This window comes from Artemia sp. Qi Xiang Cuo, chromosome 4, assembly GCF_049724085.1.
Source record: "Artemia sp. Qi Xiang Cuo chromosome 4, ASM4972408v1, whole genome shotgun sequence".
NCBI classification, from domain to species: Eukaryota; Metazoa; Arthropoda; class Branchiopoda; order Anostraca; family Artemiidae; genus Artemia; species Artemia sp. Qi Xiang Cuo.
In genome coordinates this window covers 86400030-86423477 of record NC_142797.1, presented here as the reverse complement: position 1 = coordinate 86423477, position 23448 = coordinate 86400030, and the positions used below count along the sequence as shown (strand labels likewise).

General features: G+C 37.6%; 1 protein-coding gene across 2 annotated transcripts in view; it reads left to right on the top strand.

The window, feature by feature from the left end:
* cpx (synaptic transmission protein complexin) overlaps positions 1-23448 on the top strand; it is a 124279-nt gene that overhangs the window by 54259 nt on the left and 46572 nt on the right. The window lies entirely within an intron of this gene.

The window sequence follows — 23448 nt, the reverse complement described above, 5'->3', positions numbered from 1 at the left end:
GTAAATTTCCAGACACATGGCTTGATAGCATTTATATTTTTACCAGAGTTCAAGATTTAGTAAACAACATCGGATAATACAACAAAAATCTCTTGGAATTAAATGGGTACAGTAAAAATATTTGAGACATCCAACAATTCGAATGTACATGGTTTGGAGATAGATAATTTGGATAATGATGAAATCAAACAAACATATGAAAACAAACATATCTTTAGAAATCAAACAAACATATGAAAATGATTTGAAGATACATTCCCCGTTCTTTATTATTCACGATTTTTTTTCAAGTTTTATCAGACAAAGAACTTGAGAAAAAGCGATGATTTTAATATTCCCCTTGAGTGAAGTACAGCCCTTCACTTTTTTTTTATTAAAAGCAATAATTAATAGTTATGTTTTATGTTTGCAACGCGGCTTCTGCTTCCTGATAATTTGAACTTATCATCGTCACGAGCTTATCTCTATGACTTGAGAGTCTAATTTATTTCCTCCCAATTCCCTTGTATTGTTTCCAGCATCCATTTGCACTGCTGATTGGAATTGGATGAAAGTGTATTTAGAAAGGGAACAAACCCTAGGATGCTATTACTGATCTAAAATACTACAGAAGAGGGAATAATAGGAGGTTTGGTCGTTAGAGCCTGGGACAATTATCTTCACAAGACTGTTTTTTATCTAATGATTCAGAAGTGCTGATAAAACAAAGGAACAGATTGCTTTTACTCTGAGCCTTTGAAGATGGAACTTTTCCCTTGACGCTAGTTCGTTAGCTTTGAAAGGCTTCAATTTACTCTCTAAAAAATTTCAAGACTATAAAGTCTTTATGAGTGAAATAGAGTAAAATAGTGAAAAGAGAGAGTTCTTTCTTTCTGATTATTTTTTCACAGCAGAAAGTGAATATATGCTTTCTCTTATGAATGGGACAAAACAAAATAAATCAAAGAATTTTTTTCCCATTTTCTAAAGTGCTAGCAGATGAAGGCTTCTCTCTCACTTAAGAGAGAAAACAGTATTCTTTCAGTTGCTTTCTACTTTTGGTGGATTATGTTACTCTGTTAGTAGTTTGGTTAAATGTATTCATAAAAGCTGTACATTACAATTAGCCTAGTCAGAGGGATCTGCCCTCATTTGCCAATTTGAAAATTAGTCTTAATATGGAATGTTTGAACTTATGTCCCTTGTCTAATAAGCTATCCAACTAAGCTCATAAATTGGAACGAAATCACTGGGATTTTTTTTTTAAATAGGATTCTTAGGGGGGTAGATAAACTTGTTCACGCCTCTTTGAAATCCTTAGTACGATGTTTTAGTGGCACCAACAATAACCTTGTTCATAAGCGTCACAATAGTGATTGGAGGATAGTGATTATCCTCCATGGATAGTGATTGACCTTTCTTGAGGCCTGTGTAACCTTTTTACACTACCGTCGTCATTGTTGTTGGCACCTTTCCCACAATTTTAAAATTGGGCTCTTCTTGGCTATTTTTGAGCGGATTGGATCTTGGCTATTGGCTATTGGAGCGGATCTTGGCTTTTGGAGGCTGATTGGTGCATCATAGGGTAGGAGAGGGGAGGGGCGCTGTGTTTCATATAAGACGTGTAGTTTTTAAATTTTATAAGTTAGATTTGGTTATGTCGGGTTTGATTGAAAAATGCATTCAGGATTGAAGAATACGAGGAATACAGCTTTGTTGATGTTTGAATTGTATCAATTTTTCCTTTAAATATATTTTTGTACTTTAACAAAATTTTTCGTACATTACGTTTATTCAGAAGTGCGAATATCCAAATTTCGATAGTTTTGTGTTATTTAATTCTAATGGATATGTTAATAAGTGAGAAGTCTCAATCATGAACTTGAATTCTTTTAAATTGATAACTTAATAAAACACGCTGCCTATCCATTTACAATTAACATAAAATAAAAATATTAAATCTTTTAAATAAGACAGTGAATTTTGAAAGAAGAAAAACAAAGAACTCTTTTTTCTCTTCTCTTTTCTTTTGTTAGTCAATCAATTAATTTAAACCAATTTCCAATTCTTTAATAGGGCTAAATATCGACTTCAAAACCTAAAATACCAAGGACAGTGAAAATAAAGTCTGATTTGTTAGATTGTATAAGTGGGAAATTACACAACTATATATATGTTTATTATTTAAACAACTTAAAGAATTATCTTAGAATGTATAAGCCTATGATGATTCCAGGGGCCAAAAATATTTTTATTTTGATGTTGTTCGTACTTTAGAATAAGCGTAAATGATATGAATATGAGAGGAATTGTCGTCTCCCCCAAAACTTACTCTCTACATCAACGTTTAATTTGCAATCTGCTGGAAACTTCGAATACAAAATGTACGGCTTCCTTGCAATTCCAAACATTTTATTTAGCTATCTTTTTCTAGCAAATTTGGACTGGGATTCAATTCTCAAAAATAAAGGTTTACTTAAAAAGTGACATGTTACTCTCAAGATCAACAATCACACTTTTCATTCTCTAAGCATTCCAGAAAAAAAGAAGATGCGAAAGATAATATTACATTCCGTTGTTATGAATATTTTTGTGAAGAATACAAAATTAAAACAAAAAAATCTCCAATTTTAAGAGACCATGTTCACCCCCCCCCCCGCCCCCAAATTCTGGGACTCCTTGAGACTTCTAAACCAGTGACCAATTCATGTACGCCTTGACAGCATGGATGAAATAAAACCATAATTACCAAAAAGTTCACTTAGTTACACATTTTGACACCCCTAAGATGTTCTAGTGCCCAGCCAAGCCTGGAAAAAAAGAAAAAGAGCCATATCAGCGTTTCAAGCTTTTTTTCGAAATTTCCGAAAAAACTGTTTTCGCAATTAACTTTTACTTTTAAGAGTTATATAATAACAGTTGTTATTCCAAAATCAAATTTAAATCTTTTGTTTCACTGGACAGCTTTCTTTTCAGAATTCGCTTTTCAGTTTCATTGTAAATAATCCTCAGAGGCTTAATTGTTGGAATTTTCAATTATGCTGACTAATATGTCTCTTTGAAAATTTTGATCGCATGTCTTTGAAGAAAAAAGAGACGTGGAATGGATCTAGTTGCCGAACAATATTTTTGGCTACTTAAAAAGGACACTAGAACTTTTAATTTCCGTTTGAAAGAATCCTCTCCCGGTCTTCTATAACCATAAACCCTGGGAAAAAATCAAACTAATAGCAAGTAAACACACATCTGTGATCCGATTTGCTATTTACATGTAACTTTAAACTTGAAAAAACTTATATTTGGAAGGAAGATTAAAATAAATGTTTGTGAAGTACATATCATTTCCAAGCTTCCATATTTTTGTTTTAGTTTCACTTACTATGGACGAAGGCCACTCTTTACTTACCGTTTGATGCCCTGAATGGTTTGATGTAAAATAAAACTGTTCTAACGCAATTAAGTTCCATGGGCCCTGAAAGCATCTTCTACAAATAATTTTCCTCATTTCATGGAATCACATTTTATGGAACAATTAGAAAAATATAACGAACTAATTAATTAGGTGGCTGAATCAAAGACTAACTAACTAAACAAGCTAATTAGGAAAACATGAGGTCTAAAAGGCTGCTAAGATCTTGATCCTCAGAAACAAAAAATGTTTACTCAATCAATAAAATGAACGAAAATTAGACCTGGTCAGCAAAAAAGTGCCGCCTGATATTCTTATTCAGGAACATGGATCGGCTGTGGCTGAGGGAACGAGGACTTGTGCACCTCTTTTCTATATGGAGAGGCTCAGCTCTGGAAAAAGCTTGCTAAGTGTATTAGGCCCTCTCAAATTAAGCCCATGGTTTTTCAAATGAATATCATTTATTGACGTTAAATTTTAAGATGAATGGAAATGACTGTAATTAAGGGAGTTAAAAGAAATAGTTGTAATTAGTGGTAATTATGGTAATTAGTTGTAATTGTAATAGTTGTAATTAAGGGAGTTAAAAGGAGTTAATTAGAAGAAGTTAAAACTTTTTCTAATTAAATCAGAAAGGGTTAGATTTTTTTAAGGTACCAGAATCCATATGTGGCAAATATATTTAGTTTGCCCGTAATAATTCCAACAAATTATTTGCCAATGGAAAAAAATGTTTTTAACTTTGTTTCTTGTCGGGGTGTGAGAACTTAAGAATGATTGATTTAGTTTTAATATTGGCTTGATTTATACTTACGCTGGGATTGCCATTGCTCTTTTTTTCTCTGACTTTTCTTCTTCTGTTTTTGCCTGTTCATGCTTCTTTTCTTGTCTTGTCTTTTTTTTTGTCTGAAGATGCTCATGTTGCTTTTTGTTTCTCTTCAGTTACGTGAAGAGAAACAAGAGAGACAAAAAGAGAAGCAGCTAACATGAATTGAAAAATTCAATAAAGCTGACATGTCGAGCTTTACTCTCTGTTGGCTAGAGCCGAATTTCATTGTAACTATATTGCAGCTATTCCCTTATTTTACAGCAAAATGTTTCTTCTTGTTTTCCTCTCAATACTTTTACAATGAATGAGTTCAGTTAGGTGTACCATTATTTGCTGTACACAGTAAAATTTTCGGTTGAAACTTTTTAAATACCAGCCACCTAAATTTATTACAGTCTATTATCCTTTCAATATTTAACAAACTAAATTGTAGCATGAAGAGTGAGAATTTGAGGCGGTGATAGGCCCCAGAATCAGCATTGTTTTTGTTCGTTTTACGAGGCTCGCAATTTAGTTTTTTGTGTCACAGCTCTTCATGGTGTTTCACAGCTCTGCGCATAAAGAAGGAATGCATCATAGCGCGGGAATATGCCCATGGATTCTGATAGACCCTTTATAAGAATTTTCAATAATTTAATTCAAATTGTAGTATCATCACTTTTATTAATTGATGTCAAAATCAGGGGAGTAGCTCTAGTATTTTTATTGGGGGGGAAAGAGGGGTTCATATCTGAATAGTCAAGGAGCATGGGTTATATAATATATTTTTCTCCAATTTTTTTTTTGGGGGGGGGGATTGCCCCCTTCCCCCTGCAATGACGCCTCTGGTGAAAATTGTTGCTTTGCAGCAAAAAATGTCAGAATATTGAGATGTAATCTTTCATGTCATTTGAAAATGGCACTGGTGTTAAAAGATTCACTTGAATGAGCATTTTCTTTGTTTTTTATAACCAGTTTTCTGATATGTCCAGCCCTGAAATTTCCTCGAGGATTGAGGTTCTCAAATTCCAAACCTTTTTTCTTGGCTAATAATTTCCTAATTATCAGAGATGGGCTCTTTGGGCAATTATAATTTTTGTGGTATCGCCTTTATCATACCCTCTTCCCTCTTTTTTATGCAGCTAAATATACGAATTTGGTGTTGTGTATTATAATCAAGATCAAGCAGCTTCTCATCCCAGCACCCATCCTTATCATTTAATCTAAGTAAAATCATTCAAACGAAAGTGGATTAGGGGTAAATTATTCCCCCAGCCGCTTTTTTACATTGAGCTGGAAGACGTCTGAAGACAAAACGGAGCCTCAAGATGGCTTTAGACTTAAGAGACCTTCCAGCAAACAATCCCCTGACCTTCCATATTAATGCTCGTTTCCATCAATTCGCTACTCTGCATGAATGAATTAAGTTTTTGATTCTTTAATGGGGACTTCATGCTGAAGGAATTCATTACCTATATTCATTTACTTACCCCAGCCCATTTCTGTTTATCATCAGAAACGGCGATATTTCCCTAAATCTTTTCAATAGTTTTAAATTGACTGGCAATCGGTTTTCGCTCTATCGCTTTTTGCCCGAGATCTTAGAAAAATTCCAAGGAGAGGCAGAGTTTTTTGAAAGAGTTACAAAAAAGTCTTTGGAAATCTCCAAAAACTTCCAAAGAGAGTCTTAGATTTCACCTCGATTCTCTGATAAGCAATAGATTTCTTGTCAGTTATATTACATTGATATGTGATTTTGTTGTATGTATTTCCTTGGAGCCAAGAGCTCCTCAAGGAAAATAAATTCATTTAGCTTTCAATTTTCCATGGACTTCCTTACCAAATGTTCACCAAATCGTTTAGTGGTTCTTATTTCGTGAAGACTGTACCTGGCAACACATCTTCTATTTTTCTTTCGCAGTCTTTAATTTTGCGATTTTGTTCTTTTATTCCTATACTACTACTACTACTACTACTACTACTACTACTACTGCTGCTGCTGCTGCTACTACTACTACTACTACTACTACTACTACTACTACTACCACTACTACTAACAACTCACCGCCGATTCAAGCCGCATCAAGCCGTCCATGCCTGTCCTTTTCGAATTAAAATTAAAAAAATTCTTGTCAGGTCATGGTTGAAACAGTAGCTACAATCTAGTAAAGGACAAACCTCGGCCAAAGGTAATCCATGGGAACACTTACGTGTCCTCTTTTTTTTTTCTCCGCTGCTAGCGGGGCACTGTAACATAGAGAGGTTTTATATTAGATAATTTGAACTTCTTCTTGATATCATGGCGTCAGGTTAGGTTTAATACAACACAACCACCCTGGGAACATTGATTTACACTATCCTCTACACTTACACTATCTTCTCGTATTTTCATATAACCTTTTGCATTGTTGTTTGTGTCGCGCAAAATATTTTACATTAAATCCATTAGGTTATGGATTTAATTAAATCCATTAATATCCCATAATTTAAAGGAAGTGCAAGGCGTTCTTCAACAGCTTCATAGGGTTCTAAAACTTTCATTTGGCAATATGAAGGTGGTCCAAAATCACCCACGGTGGCTTGTGGTGGGTATACCGATAAATTGATTTTGGGATGCATTTGTCAAGTTACTTAGAAGCTAAGAACATTACGACTATTAATGGTTCGATCTTCGCTTACGTTGAATGAAGTTAAAGCGGAACGTGAATTCAAGTTTCGAAACTTTTGAGAGAGCAAGTGATTTCTTAAAGAAAAAGGCAAGCCAACTCATTTGGAAATTGTGGAGGTGGTAATGCAATTCGACCATGAAGGCAGCAATCCCCAACTGAATCACCTTTGTTTGCTACTTTTTCCTCGGGAAAATGGAGGACTCCACAGTGAATGTATAAGACGTTGAAGGGCTCAAATGAGTTCAAATTAATACTTGCATAGTTTACGGCATCTTTGTAGGGTTGTACTGGATTTTGTGCCACGACTTGTTGGTGTCGAAGATTGTGACGGCGTTCTTCTTCTAATTAATATTCGTTTGTTCTTCACTTTTGTTTTTGACTCGTTTTGATTCTCGTCGTCGCTTGTCTTCTAAACGCGCTTTTTTTGTTCTTCTCTTTGTTGGTGTTCTAACCTAATGTTTCTTTGTTCTTAAATTTCGTTTTTGATTCGTTCTGATTCTCGCTGTCACTCGTCTTCTAAAAAGACATTTCTTTTTTCTATACTTCCGTTTTGATTCGTTTTGAGCCAAGTTGTCGCAAGTCCTCTAACCGCATATGTCTTTATTATTCACTTTTGTTTTTGACTCGTTCTGATTCTCGCTGTCGCTTGTGTTTTAACCCCCCCCCCCCATTTCTTGGTTTTTCACTTTAGTTTGTTACTTTTTCTATTTGTCTCGTTGTAGCCACACATTCCTCTGCTCTTCACTTTCGTTTTTCATTTGTTTTGAACCTGGTTGTCACAAGTCTTCTAACCGCATATGTTTTTGTGCTTCACTTTTGTTTCATATATCTTTGCTCTTAATTTTGGATTTTCGCTACTTGATAAATTTTTTCGATGCCCCCCGCTCGGATTGGTCTTGTCACATTTGATGAGGTATCGTAATTTATAAATACAAAAATTAGCAAATAATACGAGAAAATTTTAGAAATAACAAAATATGCGCGTTGCACAAACCGTGACAGACTGAACGATATCTCAAGAAACAAGGAAAACTTGGACCTAAAAACACACTTTTTAAATGCTCAAACTCCCCCTCCTCACACACAAGATAAGCAATCCGGCCCCTTTTTTAAACTTGGTATAGATTTTTGCACAATTACACATAGTTATTCCCAAGAACAAATGAAGCTTTCAAATTGTCATCCATAAAAAAACTGATGACTTTGTATAGACTGTAGGTGCATCAGTGAGGAAATTAAATAGGAAATATGTTACTGTGTGGAAAAATGTCCTTAGAATCTATAAAGTTTTAAGAAAACCTTTTAGATTGTACTAAGATCATTGGGGCTCGTAGAATTTTCATTTGGTTCTATTTAGGCCAAAAAAAAATTTCTGCACAAAATGACCAATTTTTTTTATTTATTCATGTAGGGTCTAATTTTCATTTGGCTCTATTTAGGCCACGATTTTTTTATAGCACAAAATAGCCAACTTTTTTATCTATTAATTAAAAAAAACTTTCTGAAAAAATAAGTTTTTCAAAGAAAAGTAAAGTACATTTTAAAATTAAGCTCTGTAGATACAATAACCTGTAAGAATTCCGTCTATGCACAACCAGATACTACATGTAAAGAGAAGGTGGCGTCCCTAACAAAAAAAAACTAAATAAACACCCACAACAAAATCTTACAGCAAGTAACGTTATTCATGAAATGGTAGATATTAATTCAAGTAGTACTTGGATTTAATATTAATATCAAGCTTAAAACGAAAAAAATGTTTTTCTATTGAAGCACAAATGAAACTTAAAACGAACAGAAATTAAATAAACAATCAATGCAAACAAACATACAATAGATACTAATGTAAATTAATAAATAAATCTTAGCTTTAAACAAACAAAAATCACCACAAACAAGAGTTTGGGTACGACCTCCTTCTCTCACTGTAAAAGTCTAAAACATACTGCGTCATTGGCGCTTTACTGAAAACCAATTTTGTGACAAATGTTTTCTTTTGTACTTATCTCTGAAAATAAACATTAAAATTATAGTAACATTTTTAACTGATGTGCTATCAATAATTAATATCATTATGCATCAAATATTCAGTTTAATTTATTAGTTCTTTTTAAAGTTGCTAAAGACGAATATAGTTTCCCTATGAACAAATGCTAGGATACTGCCTCCTTTACTAACTGTAAATAAAAAGCAAAAGCCTACTGCGTCATTGGCGCTTGACCGAAAACGGATTATATTACAAATACTTTCTTTTCTAGTTCTTACAGCATTGAAAATAAAAATACAATTACAGCGAAATAAATTCTTGAACTGATGGATGTTTCAACAATTAATATCATTATAAATCAAATAATCAATTTGATGTTGTTACTACTTTCCAAGACTGTTCAAGACGCATATAGTTTTCAGTAAAGCGCCAATGACGCAGTAAGTTTCAGACTTTTACAGTGAGAGAAACAGGTCATACCCAAACTCTTGTTTGTGGTGATTTTTGTTTGTTTCAAGCTTAATTTGCATATTCAATTTAAGTTTCACTCGTTTTAAGATTTATTCGTTAATTTACATTAATATCTATTGTATGTTTGTTTGCATTGATTGTTTATTTAATTTCTGTTTGTTTTAAGTTTCATTTGTGCTTCAATAGGAAATTTTTTTTTTCGTTTTAAGCTTGATTTTCATATTCAATCGAAGCATTAATCGCTTTAAGATCTATTTATTCATTTATATTATTACTTGTTGTAAGATTTTGTTACGATTGTTTATTTAATTTCTGTTCGTTTTGGGTTTCATTTATTCTTTAAAAATAATTTCTGGTCGTCTTGAGTTTGAATTTTAAAAGGTATTTGTATCTGCTGAGCTTAGGTTTATAATGGCCTTTTCCTTTCTTTGAAAAACTTATTTTTTCGGAAAGTTTTTTTTAATTAATTTTTGTTCGTTATTGTTTGCAAAAAATTTAAGTCTTTTAAAATTGCTTATTTCAAAATCAAACTTAAAAAAAATTGAATATTCATCAAAGTATCAAAACTGATATCAAAGTAACAATATCAAAGGGAAAAAATGGGTTTTTGTCAACCTCGGAGTGTTTATTGTCTAATGTTTGAACTATTTTTAACAAAATTTCTATCTCAAAAATTTTATCGGATGGGTTTGGGTAAAAAGGGCGTGGGGGTACTAGATTAAGCTGAGGTCTCTTTTGACTCTTTAAAAGGGAACTAGAACTTTCTATTTTCAATCAAATGAGCCCTCTCTGAAGTTTAAACGAGTATCCCTTCTATAAAAACCATATAAATACCCAGAGTATAACTTACAACACCTGCCCCTCGGCCCTGGGAGGTTGTGTCGACCCTAGAGTTTCAATATCTGATCTTTGAACTATTTTTAACAAAATAGTCACCTGAAATTTTTATCGGATGGGTTTATTCATCCGATACGCCCAAAAGTGTGGAGGGCGGGAGGGGCTAGATGCGCTCCGATCTTTTTCACTCTGCGAAAATGAACTACAACTTTTAATTTATTTTTTTTTTTTTTTTATTCTATTATTTACCGCGCCAGGTATTTTAAAGTATGTGATATGCCGGTATTAATTTACCTCGTTCAATGGCCTCGAGGTTTTAAATATCTATTAAACCTTCTTTTTTAGTTGTCAACAGAAGGCTTTGCAGGGATAATATCCCCAGGAAGATCGTTCCAGATACAAGTGCAACGCCGGATGAAGCTGTTCCTCAAGTACTCGGTTTTTGGCGTATCCTCCTTTAGATAATTGGACCGAGCTGTGTGCCTTCGTGTCTGCCTTGTCGGCTGGACAAAGGGGGGAATAATTCGAGAGAGCTCGTCTGAGGGAGGCGAATTCCTGTACTTGTAGGAAACAGCCATCGACGCTACATCAAAAATTTCATTTAGAGGCTTGACCAATTCTTGTGTAGAGGCGCAGCCCGCCCTATTTGCCCTATTCGTGATCTTCTGAAGTGGTGCCAACAGCGTTTTCGGAGCACCAGCAAATAGCGGGCATCCATATTCAGCTATGGGTCTGATGCAAGACTTGTAGAGTGGGATGATCGAGCTGGATGCAAGAAGGTTTTTGCAGCGAAGAGTAACTCCAAACTTTCTTGTGCAGAAGGTTATCACCCGATCAAGGTAGTTGTTCCAAGAGAGATTGGTGGAGAAATGAATCCCCAGTAGACGAAGCTCGTCGACTCTCTTTATAGTTTCATTTTTGAAGATGAAACTGGGGTGTTCACGTGGCACCTTTGATCGGGTAATTAGAAGCTCCTTTGTTTTCGATGCATTGAAGTTGATCTTCAATGCATCAGACCACTTGTCAATTTTCAAAAGATTCATCTGCAGGGAAAAGGAGGCTTGTATTGGGTCTTCGTGTTTAAGGACTGCTGAGTATGTCGTGGTATCGTCGGCAAAGTGATGCAGAGGGTTTGTAAGGTTGTCTCCCATGTCGTTTATGTAGATAAGGAAAAGTGTAGGTCCCAAGACCGTGCCCTGGGGTACCCCTGCTTTCACTGGATATTCGCGGGAAATAAACCCGTCAAGAACAACCCGCTGTGAACGATCGGAAATAAAGCTCTCAATCGTTTTTAACAGATATCCACGAACACCACACACATAGAGTTTCTTTAGCAGGTCACGGGGTCATACTCTGTCAAAAGCTTTTGCAATGTCGAAGGATAGCAGCTTGATGTCGTATCCCATTACCAGAAGTTCAATCCACTTCTAATACGGGACCACTCCGTATTCAAATGTTGAACATTTCCGGCTAAATCTATTGTAACGACTGCCTACAAGGTCATTTGATTCCAGATACTGAAGAAGTTTTTTATTGGGGACGCTCTTACCAAAATTGCCAGCACAGAAGAGAAGGCTAATAGGCCTGTAGGAGCACACGCTCCTTGGATCGCCTTCTGGCTTTAGAGTAGGTATAACATGGGCGGACTTCCATGTTCGTGGGAAGGTTCCGGAGCAAAAGCACAGCCGGAAAAGCAATGACAAGGGTCCAGCTAGTTCGGCACTGCAGGATTCGAAGACAACATTTGGTATGTTGTCAGGACCCGTGGCTTTTGTCATATCCAGATGTTGCGGAATGCAAAGGATCTTGGGAGCAGAAAAAATCACGCGTTCCAGGACAGTGTTGGTTCGGTCAGAGGATATTGGCACTTCTCTACCGTCATCGTCTAGATTCGAGAATTCGGCAAAAGCCTTAGCAAGAGGTTCAGCCTTTGCCTGTGGATCTTGTACCACTGTCCCGTTACTCTGGAGAGAAGGAATTACGGTCACCTTGGACGACGGTAAAGCCTCCTTGACAATTTTCCACCAACTCTTTGCCGAAGCAAGTTGAAGTTTGGTGGAGAATTTCTCCTTATACTGAACCCGGGACTGCCGAATCGCTCGAACTGCATCTTTGCGTGCATTTATGAATGCAATTCTGTCCTCTTCGCTCTTTGAAAGTAGCCATCGCTTGTGTGCCTTTTGCTTTGCTTGGATTATCTTCTTACACTGGGCGTTGAACCAAGGTTTGTCCTTACTGGACACCTGGATCCGCTTTGAAGGGATATGCTTTTCGACAGAGTCAACTGTGGCCTGCTGGTACCGATCTGTAGCTTTCTCTGGGTCTTCCAGGAGGAAGGCTCTCCACTGCTGAGAAAAAAGAGTGTTTCTCAAACCGTCCCAATCACCTCTTTTGTATAGCCAGATTGTTCGTTCATGCTTTAGCCTACTGGAGGCGGAATACGTAGGTTTCCACGTGCAACGACGGCAACGTGGTCACTGGTGAAAGCATGAGCGTCTACCTTAAAGGAGTCAGGGTGATCTGTAAGGAATAGGTCAGGACGAGATGACCTGTTTGGGCCGTGATACGTGTCGAAATCAACAAGTTGTTCCAGCCCGTAAGAGAGAGATATCTCATACAAATCCGACCCTTCCCTATCAGTATTTTTGCTGCGAAGCCACATGCTTTGATGGACGTTGAAGTCTCCATGAAGGATAATTACAGACTTAGCGTACTTGCCCCGAATATATTCAAGGGAGGTTTCAATGTAGTTGGTGATTTGGTAAGTTGGAGGGTTATACACGGTACCAACAATCACGGATTTATTTGGGAGGGTCACCCTAACCCACAGAGCTTCTTCGCCTGCTGAATCTGGTATGTTCAGGCATGAGTAAGGTATATGGCTCTGAAGATAAACAGCGACACCTTCTCCTCCGTATTTAGTACCGTCAGTACACTTTCGATCCTGCCTGAGGAGCGTGTATCCCTGTATGGCAACCTCACTGCTCTGAATTTCTTGGTTTAGCTTGGTCTCAGTGATGCACATGATAGATGGCTTGACCGAGTTCACTAAATGTAGGAACTGGTCAAACTTAGATCTGAGACCTCGTACATTGCATTGGGCTACCGTAAACAGGTCTGTTTGGATGGTCAGTGGACGTGCTACACTTCGTCGTCGAAATGGCTGTTTGGTCCGAGGCTTTTTGCTGTTAATCATAACAAGGCAAAAGAAACTTTGCTGGGTGGTTTGCTCGACAAAGCCCATAAATTCATTGCCATGCATCATTAGACGGGGAACGGTGCCACCTGCCACGCACCTCATTACCGCATCTTCAACATGGAGGTGGTACCCCATAATGGGTTAGGATTCGGCACAAGTACCTCCCACCCAGTAATTTCCATTCAAATTAACCCTCTCTGAAGTTTATATGAGAATACCTTCCATAAGAACCATATGTGCCCCCCAGAGCAATACTTACCACGCCTGCCCCGGCCTTGGGGGGGGGGGTGTCGACACAGGAGCTTTTCTTATCTGACCTTTGAACTATTTTTAACGAAATGACCATACGTAAAGCAGTTTTGTTATATGATCTTTGAACTATTTTTAACAAAATGGCTACCTCAAATTTTTATCAGATGTAGTTGGGGGAAAAGGGCTTGGGGGGCCAGTTGCCCTCTGATCCCTTTTGACTCTTAAAAAGGGCTTGATTTCAATATCCAATCATATGAGCCCTCTCTGAAGTTTATACGAGCATCCCTTTCATACAAACAATATATGCCCCAGGGCATAACTTACAACGCTTGCCCCCGGGCCCTGGGGGGTTGTGACGACACCTGAGTTTTTGTTATCTGACTTTTGAGAAATTTTTAGCTTCATGCCTATCTCAAAATTTTAATTGGATTTATATGGGGAAAAGGGGCGAGGGGGGCTAGTTGCCCTCGAATATCTTTCGACTCGAAAAAACTTAACTAGAACTTTCAATTTCCAATCAAATGGGCCATCTCTGAATTTTTCACGTGCATCCCTTCAATAAGAACCATATATTCCCCAAGGGTATAACTTACAACACCTGCCCTCGGGCCCTGGGGGACTGTGTTGGCCCCTGTGTACTCGTTATATGGTCTTTTAACTATTTTTAAATAAAAACTATCTAAAAGTACTTATCGGATGGGTTTGAGGAAAAAAGGAAGTGGAGGGGGGGGGGCTAAATGCCCTCCAATCACTTTTGACTCTTAAAAAGTTAACTAAAACTTTCAATTTCCATTCAAATGATACCTCTTTAAAGTTAATACGAGTATCCCTTCCATAAGGCCCATATATGCCCCCAGGGCATAACTTATAACGCCTGCCCCTGGGCCCTGGTGGGTTGTGTCAACACCGGAATTTTTGTTATATGATCTTTGAACTATTTTTAACAAAATAGCTATCTTAAAATTTTTATTGGATCCATTTTGGAAAATAGGGTTTGGGGGGGGGGGGGGAAGCGGGTTACCCACCAAAATCTTTTGACGCTTAAAAAGTGAACTATAACTTTCAATTTCCAATCAAATGAGCCCTCCCTGAAGTTTATACGACAATGTTGTCTATACGAAACCTTATATGCCACCAGGGCATAACTTACAACCCTTGCCCTGAGCTCTGTGGGGGAGTTGTCATCCTCAAAGACCTAATTTCCAGAACTTAAAACTACGTTTAATAGAATAGCTGTCTCAAAATTTTGATTGGATGTGTTTGGGGAAAAGGTGGGCGTGAGAGGGGGTTTAGTTGCCCTCAAATCACTTTCGACTGTTAAAAAGGGACTAGCCCTTTGAATTTCCAATTTTTGAAGTTTCTATGACACCGCCTTCTATTAAAGACCTTATATGCCCCAAGGGTATAACTTAAAACCCTTGACTTGAGGGTTGTGGGGAAGTGTCCTCCTTAAAAACATATTTTATATCTGGAAATCAACTACGCTGAAAAAAATATCTATATTACAATTTTGATTGGATATGTTTGGGGGACTGCTGGGCGTGGGGGGGGGCTAGTTGCACTCGAATCACTTATAACTATTAAAAATGCCTCTAGACCTTTGAATTTCCCATATGATTAGCCCTTTTTGAAGTTCCTACGACACTTCCTTCTATAAAAACCTTATATGCCCCCTAGGCACAATTTACAACGCTTGGGCCAAGTCCTTCGGGGGAGTGTCTTTCTTAATAACATATTTTTTATCAGGAACTCAATTACGCTCAACAAAATGGCTATCTCAAAATTTTGATTGGATGTGTTTGGGGGAATGTTGGGTGGGGGGAGGGGGCTAGTTGCCCAGCAATCACTTTCGACTATTAAAAAGGGCACTAGCCCTTTAATTTCTAATTGAATGAGCCTTTTTGAAGTTTCAACGACAACGCCTTCTATAAAAACCTTATATGCCCCCAGGGCATAACTTAAAACCCTTGCCCTGAGGGTTGTGGGGGAATGTCCTCCTCAAAAATATATTTTCTATCTGAAAATCAATTACGCTGAACAAAATGGCTATCTCAAAATTTTGATTGGATGTGTTTGGGGGACTAATGGGCGGGGGGGGGCTAGTTGCCCTCAGATCGCTTTCGACTATTAAAAAAGGGCACTAAAATTCTCAATTTCCAATCGAATAATCCCCCTTTGAAGTTTCTACGACGACCCCTTCCGTATGAAGTGCCTCTGGGAAAAAAAAATAAATAATAATAAAACATTGGAGCAGTATGGCCTTTACTATAGGCAACGCTACAGCGTTGCCTCTGATTCAAAAGACTTATAGCCCAGTAAAAATAGCCTTTTAGGTCAAACAAATTGCAACAAAAATGATTTTTGCAGCAAAAAATGCAGAAAAATCAGGAGAACAACATACTAAAATCCCACCAATACCCATCAATGGGAAAAAGTTTGACAGGGGAAAAAAGAGGGGAAAGAGGGAAAATTCTGAAAAAATGCCAGGACCTCTGATTTTAGCCCTGTAAATACCCAGTCCTACGTAGTTCAAGTCGCAGAACTTGAATTCTGCATCATAATTATTGTATCGCACCACCGGGGGTATCTGATAGGGTTAGCGGGGGAAACAGGGGAAAATGAGGAAGACTCAGATTCGCTCGATTTCATCGCTTTAAAGACTATTTCTGATATTATTTGAGACAGAATCCAAATCTTCCTTCAGAATACTCGTTTTCCCTCATCGGAAAAAAACTGGCAGAGGGTGAAAAGTAGGGAAATTGAATTCTCTTTCTTTTCTTGTTTTTGGCTGCGGAGCCCATTTCAACAAGGATTCGATCACAGTATATTAAGAATCATCACGGTGTATAAAATTGGTACAGATTGATTGTACTTCGGCAAATAACAGACTTAAAACAAATCAAATAATAAAAAACTTAAAACAGGAACTTAGTTGTTAAAATCACCATCAAGGTCAATGCTTTCTGAATTTTGGCAGTTGGTACCATGACACTCGGCACATGCTTTTCCGCAGTGAAGTCCGTTTCTTTTGCAACTGCAACGCTTTGTTTCACAACCTGACTTGCAAGCACATCGTACCATTCTCAGTAGTGCTTCGGGTGCTGGCTTCGAGTCCATCGTAATAGATACGTAATTAGTTCTGTCTAGCCGCCAACTCCAGTCACATGGGTCCAGATCAGCTGAGCAGCCCGTCCATTCCATGACCTGCAGGAAAACTCTGAAGAAGTGAAACTTCGCAGCGGACAATGTCGGAGGCACGCTTTCTGGGTGGACGAACGAGGTTGAAGAAGCCAGTTTTGTGACAAACATGGTGTGACGCAAATCCTGAAGGTTGGTATCAGCTTTAGCCCGATAAACAAGCAGTTTGAGCTTTTCGCCTGCACTGATGATCTGATGCTTTTCTGAGTTCTTCCGGCAAAAAACCGCCGCATTTTTTCGGAATTCTTCATTGATCATAGTGACACTGGTGACACTGGCTTTCCTACGCCGTAGAACCTAGAGGTCGTATCGCATTCTAGGAAAGCATGGATGGGCAGTATGACCTTTGCGATTTCCCCAAGCTTGCTTTTTAGTTCTCTTATGTTGTAGAGTTCGGATGTTCCCCGCTTGGTCTCCGCTCGAAAGAAAAGTGGGTAGCTTCCTGGCTGGCAATGGGGAAGAAGCAAGACGAGCAGGTCTGTGTCATTGCCAACAAGACAGGTTTCTACCTCAGAAAAACTTGTCACTGCGGCTGTCGCAATCGTGAAATCTGCATCACCTGAAACATACACGACGCGACATCCTGACGAGCTTAGCACTCCACCAAGCAGGAGGATGAATTTTCCCTTGTTCTTCAGGTTGTTCAGGAAATAGTCTTTTTTGAGGGTTACTGTTGTTGTCCCAGTAAAGTCGATATCAGGAGATCTTATACCTTTCGATCTTTTCAAGTGAGTCTGGTCTTTTGTTGACGGTCAATCTTCGTATCCGTCGAACACAACCGTAGCATTTCCAAAATGAGCTTTGACATCGCTAGTGTAGGCCAGACATATTTGTCCAAAAGTAGTGCCAGTTGTCCAAGGCAATTTATGTAGGAGCCATCCTTCATCTACAACATGTTTGCAACTCGTTGAAAGATTCGCAGAAGAACCTTCGATCATTTTCCAGAGGGCATTTGAGAGGGAAGCCTTGTCAGCTGTGCGTAGTAGTTGGTATGACCTGTAAAGAGCAGAAGGAAAAGAGCAATATTCATAACCATGAGTATCCGACAGATCCTGATCGTCGGCAGTGGCTACAGCCGTTAGTCACTGGAACAATAGCGTATGGTTAAACTCGACCGGCTCACCATCAAGCTTCGGAGCCGACTTTGCAGCCAAAGTTACAACTTGATCTCTCCTTTTGAGTACAAAAGTTTCTACTGGCTTTCCAACCATCCCTTGCAGTATGTGCAACCCAACGTCTTTTGCTTCGTCGATGTTGACCTCTGGCGAAGCATTCACTCCGGTAACAATATTCATTAGCTCCTGACCCCTGTTGAACGGCTGCAAAGGCTCAAGGAACTTGAGCAACTTCTGCAAATCTTCGCTGTCTCTCAATATCCTGGACCCCGATGTATCAACGTGCTGGTCGCGTTTGTGGTAAACATTCATGTTTGTGGATTGCATTCATTTAAGCTCTCACTGTCATAGATAGTGTCCAGATCGACCGCTGTGCTTTACTCATACCTCTCCCTCTAGTGAGACCGCCTGCGGCCTTCAGAGTTTTCATGAAGACGTGTTCTATAACTAAGTCTTCTGCCAGTCCTGACTACGAATGTTCGGTTCTGTTAACTAAAGAGTGACCAGTTTGGAATTTGTCGTATAATTCTGACTGCGATTCTTTCAAACCGATAAGGGTTTGTAAATGAAGACGGGCTGATTTAGCTCATGCAGTTCGACCACATGCCACGAAATAAGAAAGCATACTAAACCAGCTCTGAAGATACAGGTCGAAATCTCCAGTCCGTTCAGCGCGAACTGACAGCCTAAGAATTTTATTCATTTCAGAATACTGTTCAAGTCACAGTTTTGCAGTCCTAGATTCGCTAACTAGCTCCTTCTTTACCTGCTCAGTTTCTTCTAAAAGTGAAACCACCACTGGAGACGCAGAAAGGTCTTCAATAGAAATATTTTCGGATGTCAGCTCTGCATAGACACTGGCTGCGCTCACCATTTGGGGTGCGAGTTCACTTCGTAGACCGTCGGCAGTATTTTCGAAAGCACAGGCAAAAAGTAAGATGTGCAGAGCTAAGTCAAGAAGAGAATGTGCCCTCATTGCTCTAGAAACTGCTTTGCCACAGATGATGTGTTTTACAGTGTTCGGTGCGTAGATCTGTTCAAGGACTTCAACCAAACCTGCTTCTTCCATTAAATAGCCCATACACCCAAGAAAACTCATTCTAAGTTGACCTTCCCAAAATGCTGGTCGACTATTCGTCTTGTCTTTGTGAACACAGAAGTCTAACACTGGCTTGAAATGTGTCTGTTCTAACAGTCTGGGATCGCGAATAGCCTGGATGACGCGGATCAGCAATGACAGGGGTCGCACAAAACAGACAGTTTTTGTTGAATGCGAATAAAGAACTTGCAGAACGTAAGGATCTACTGTTACTTTCTTGACTTCTTCCTGAGTCCCTTTTATTACAACGTTTAAGACTAGAAATCCTTATCTGGTTACTGAAGTCTCTTCGGCAGTTAGCATGAACTTTGTCACGGGGGTTAACTTCAACAGAATCACCTCTTTCTTTACTGGCAGTATTAAGTGTGACGGCACCTTTGCTTCCAAGCGTAGATAGACTGTTATCATCTCCTTCGCTCTGAAGACAGATTGCACATTGTGAAGCCATACTCGTCTGAAATGAAGATACGAAAGATGCAGTAACAGAGAACTTGATGAATAACTTAATTAGAATATTAATATTAATATTAAAATATTAGAATATAATTAGAATATAATATTAGAATATTATATAATTAATATAATTAGAATATTTATATAATTAGAATATTAATATAATTAGAATGTAATAATAGAATATTAGAATATAATATTAGACTATAACTTATTTAGAATATTAGAATAATATTAGAATAACAGAGAACTTAATTCAGTAACAGAGAACTTGATGTGGGAAGAGGACTGAAGCCACGAATCTCCTTTATTAATATTATTATTATTATTATTTGTTGGAAAACCCGTCATACAAAAAAGGAAAAGACGGAGCAATAAGCAAAAAAAAGCAATACACATAAACTTAGGAGTTATACATGTGGTTCTTAGTGACGAACGCTGGATTTAATATCTAAATCAGCTCTTAGAACAAATTACACAAAACGAGAAAGAAAAACTCAATTATACGCTGCTCTGCAGGTACGCGACATGTTTCTTTTTTTTAGGTTCCTAAATACTGAACAAACATAAATAATATGAACATCATTGCATCAAGCCGCAATTGGTAAAAAAAATAACCCAAATAATCATCAGTGAATTAAAAAAGATATACAGTAGATAATCATATCAACTAGTGTAAATATGACAAGAAACGTTAAAACCAATTAAACGAACCAATCCCCGACGCAAGCACAAAACTGAAGACTTTGCACGACTGATAAGATGTTGTCAGCACTCCCTGTTTGTGAAATTTTTAGTTGGATAATTAGGGAGATACGGAGCAAAGAAATTCACGAGATTTGTCCTCTTGTTGTAGAAAACTGAAATTGAAGCACAAATTGAACGAACATAGTGAACTGTTGTCAGTGAGGTAACTAACACAGTTTCCACGGATTGATCATTTCAAGAATTAAGATTTGATTCCAGGAGCCGCAAGATGGCGTTGGTAAAAATAGAGATAAAATGTCACGAAACTGAGCATATTAGTCACTTAAAAGCGAAAGAATTCTCAATGGTACAAGATAAACAAAAAATGACTAACATTCTTGAAGATAAGGAACAAAAATGACCAATTATTAACAAGAAAACTGACCTATTTTGAGTATTCAGCGCGTTACATTTTGGGTAATTCAGTCACTGAAGAGAGACTAGATGTCAGTCCAGAGAACTCGTCGCTAGGTTTCATGCCGAATGCTAACTTGTTGATGCCAGGCCTATATCCGGCTAACAGGACTGTCGTATTATACATTCGCAATGACCCGGAAAACCATAATCTCCCCTTCTTCCCCCCTTTTCCCCCTCCTCTCTGTCCCGAATCTCTATCAATTGTAAGTACTATCCAAGATTCTAGTTTTACTTGAGAAGTTACACCGGATATCTTATCAACTTGAATGCATCCAACCATTGCAGCATTTCGCAGAATTTCCCCTGGTTCTCCCGTTTTTTCTCTACCACGGATTTCCCCATCGATGAATTTTGGTGGGCTTTTAGTATGTTATTCTCTGATTTTTCTGCATTTTTTGGTGTAAAAATCATTTTTGTTGCAATTTGTTTTAGGTTGGGCCTTGTTTTAGCTATTTTTACTGGGCTATTATTCATATAAAGTTTTTGACTAACCTCATTTTTACATCAAATCCATCTCCTCTTCGCCAGGTGAAAGAACATTTTTTCTCTTTTAAAAGAGACAAGCTACTAAGCCTTTCAGGAGATGTATATGAAAATGTATTATTCTGTCATCTTTGTCGTAGTCTAGAATATATTGCTCCTTAGAGTAAATTATTTCCTAGATCTAAAATAGCATATTCTTGCACGATAAATCTAAAAGTTAATTAAATGGCTCCATAATACGGATAGAAAGCTATAGTATTAGTAACTTGGTTCCCAAAATAGATAAGATGTAACGTATAGGCTGATGAGGCAATTCCATGGCACCAACTCCTACTAAAAAAAATACAATCTTGATAAGTTAGTTCGTGCTTGTGTGAGCTTAGACGATAGTTCGAATAGATTCGTTTCATGTCCAAACTGGGTCCTCTGTTTCTAATTGCGTCAAACAGTTCGTGGTAACGACCTAGAAGAAAGAGCGGCTCGTGCTAATAGTAATCAAAACTATAAGCAAAAGGTTTGATAACATCAGTGGATCACTTATTGTGGAGATTATAAATATGTAACATTTATTAAGTTTAAAGGTACACATGGAAGATCTTAAGCCGCACTGGCCAGCCATGACAAAAAACTAACAAAGAGACAAAACTCAATGAAAAAACGACAAACGAGACTGCGGCCAGTAAATAGAAAAGAAGAAAAAGTAAGACAACGTGGATATTTCACCTATATGCAAACGGGGCGTCTTCAGCATAAGAGAAATAAAGATAAAAAACCTAACTAAACTAAAAACAAATTAAACAACCACCAATATTAATAAAATACAATTGTTGTAATAAAATACGTGGATCAGTTGCGACAATTGTATTTTATTAATATTGGAAGAGGATTTGTTTGTTTTTAGTTTATTTTAGTTTTTTATCTCTGCTTCTTTTGTGCTGAAGACGCCTCTTTTACATACAGGCGAAATATCCACGTTGTTTTACTTTTTCATCTTTTCTTTTTACTGGCCGCAGTCTCGTTTGTCGTTTTCTCATTGAGAATTTTCTCTCTTTGTTAGTTTTTTTGTAAAGGTACACATCAGAAGTTGTGAGCCTGGAAAACATTTGCCTGATTTTTGAAAAAGGGGGGGAAGCATCCCGGAAAAATGAAGTGATCAGCTAACCCCTTTCTGAAGTTTCTAGCCCCTGTCTATAAAATTACAAAGTAATTTTTTTTCTCAAGTAGGAAGATCACGGACGCGTCTTTATTTGGTTGCTGTTTGTTGTTATTTTTTTTTCTACTACTACCAGTAACAACTCATCGTAGCACCAAGCCGCCTGAGGCCAACACAGCTACGCATGCTCCTCCTCCATCCCAATCTATTCAATGGGTGATCGTATCGAACAAATGGTCCTAGAATATCAGGAGAGGGATCACTTTAAAGGAGATTGAAAGTTCCTATGCTCTTTTAAGTTGTAAAAGAAATTGTGTCCCAGCGAGGTGAATTTTTCTGCCATTTGGAGGTCCAAAACAACAATTTCGGCCCTAAGAGGGCCAAGATACTGTCGAATAAAAATTTTGAGATAACTAAATCATTAAAAATTATCCGAAGATTATATATTTAGCTTCCCACTTTCATAAGCAATAGTGCCACGTGATTGCACATGGTTTCCTAAAGATGCACGGAGTCTACACAAAATAAAGTTTAATATAGACAATCATTTTAAAGCTTCAGTCAACTGAGTTGATTTATTTGAGGCCTCATAAAACTATTTGCAATAGTGTATAATTTACGCATTATTCATTTTGAAAGGGGGACATTGGATCTTTTTATGGGTGGAAAGGTTGTCTGAGGCCTTTAAAAGGTACATTTTTATGTATAGAAGGTGGTGTGGTGGGGGAAGGGAGAACAATTGTATCCCTGATCTCCCATTGTTCCAAGGAATGTTTGGGTTGGGTTCGCAAAGAAATATCTTAAGTATAACATAAAAGATTACATTCATATACTTATCAGCACGAAACGGGAAGAGGTGGGACGAAACATCCGTATAAAAAGGTCAATTGTAAGAACTACCTTTCAAAACCACAAAAATAATGACCCTAAAATTGATTTATTATATTTCATAATCCGTTCCTGGGAAATATTTGAAGAAACACACTTTTATAGGGGTGATTGTCATTATTGGCGTAATATTAATCGAATATTAAACTTGAATGTGATAAATGGGGGTTAAAAGATACTGTGGTATTCTCCCTGATATTTAAAAAAGCCTTGAATCAAACAGAATGTAGCAAAAAAACCGCAAGTAAAGAGCGAGTATTATCAATAGAAACCGAAACTCTAAA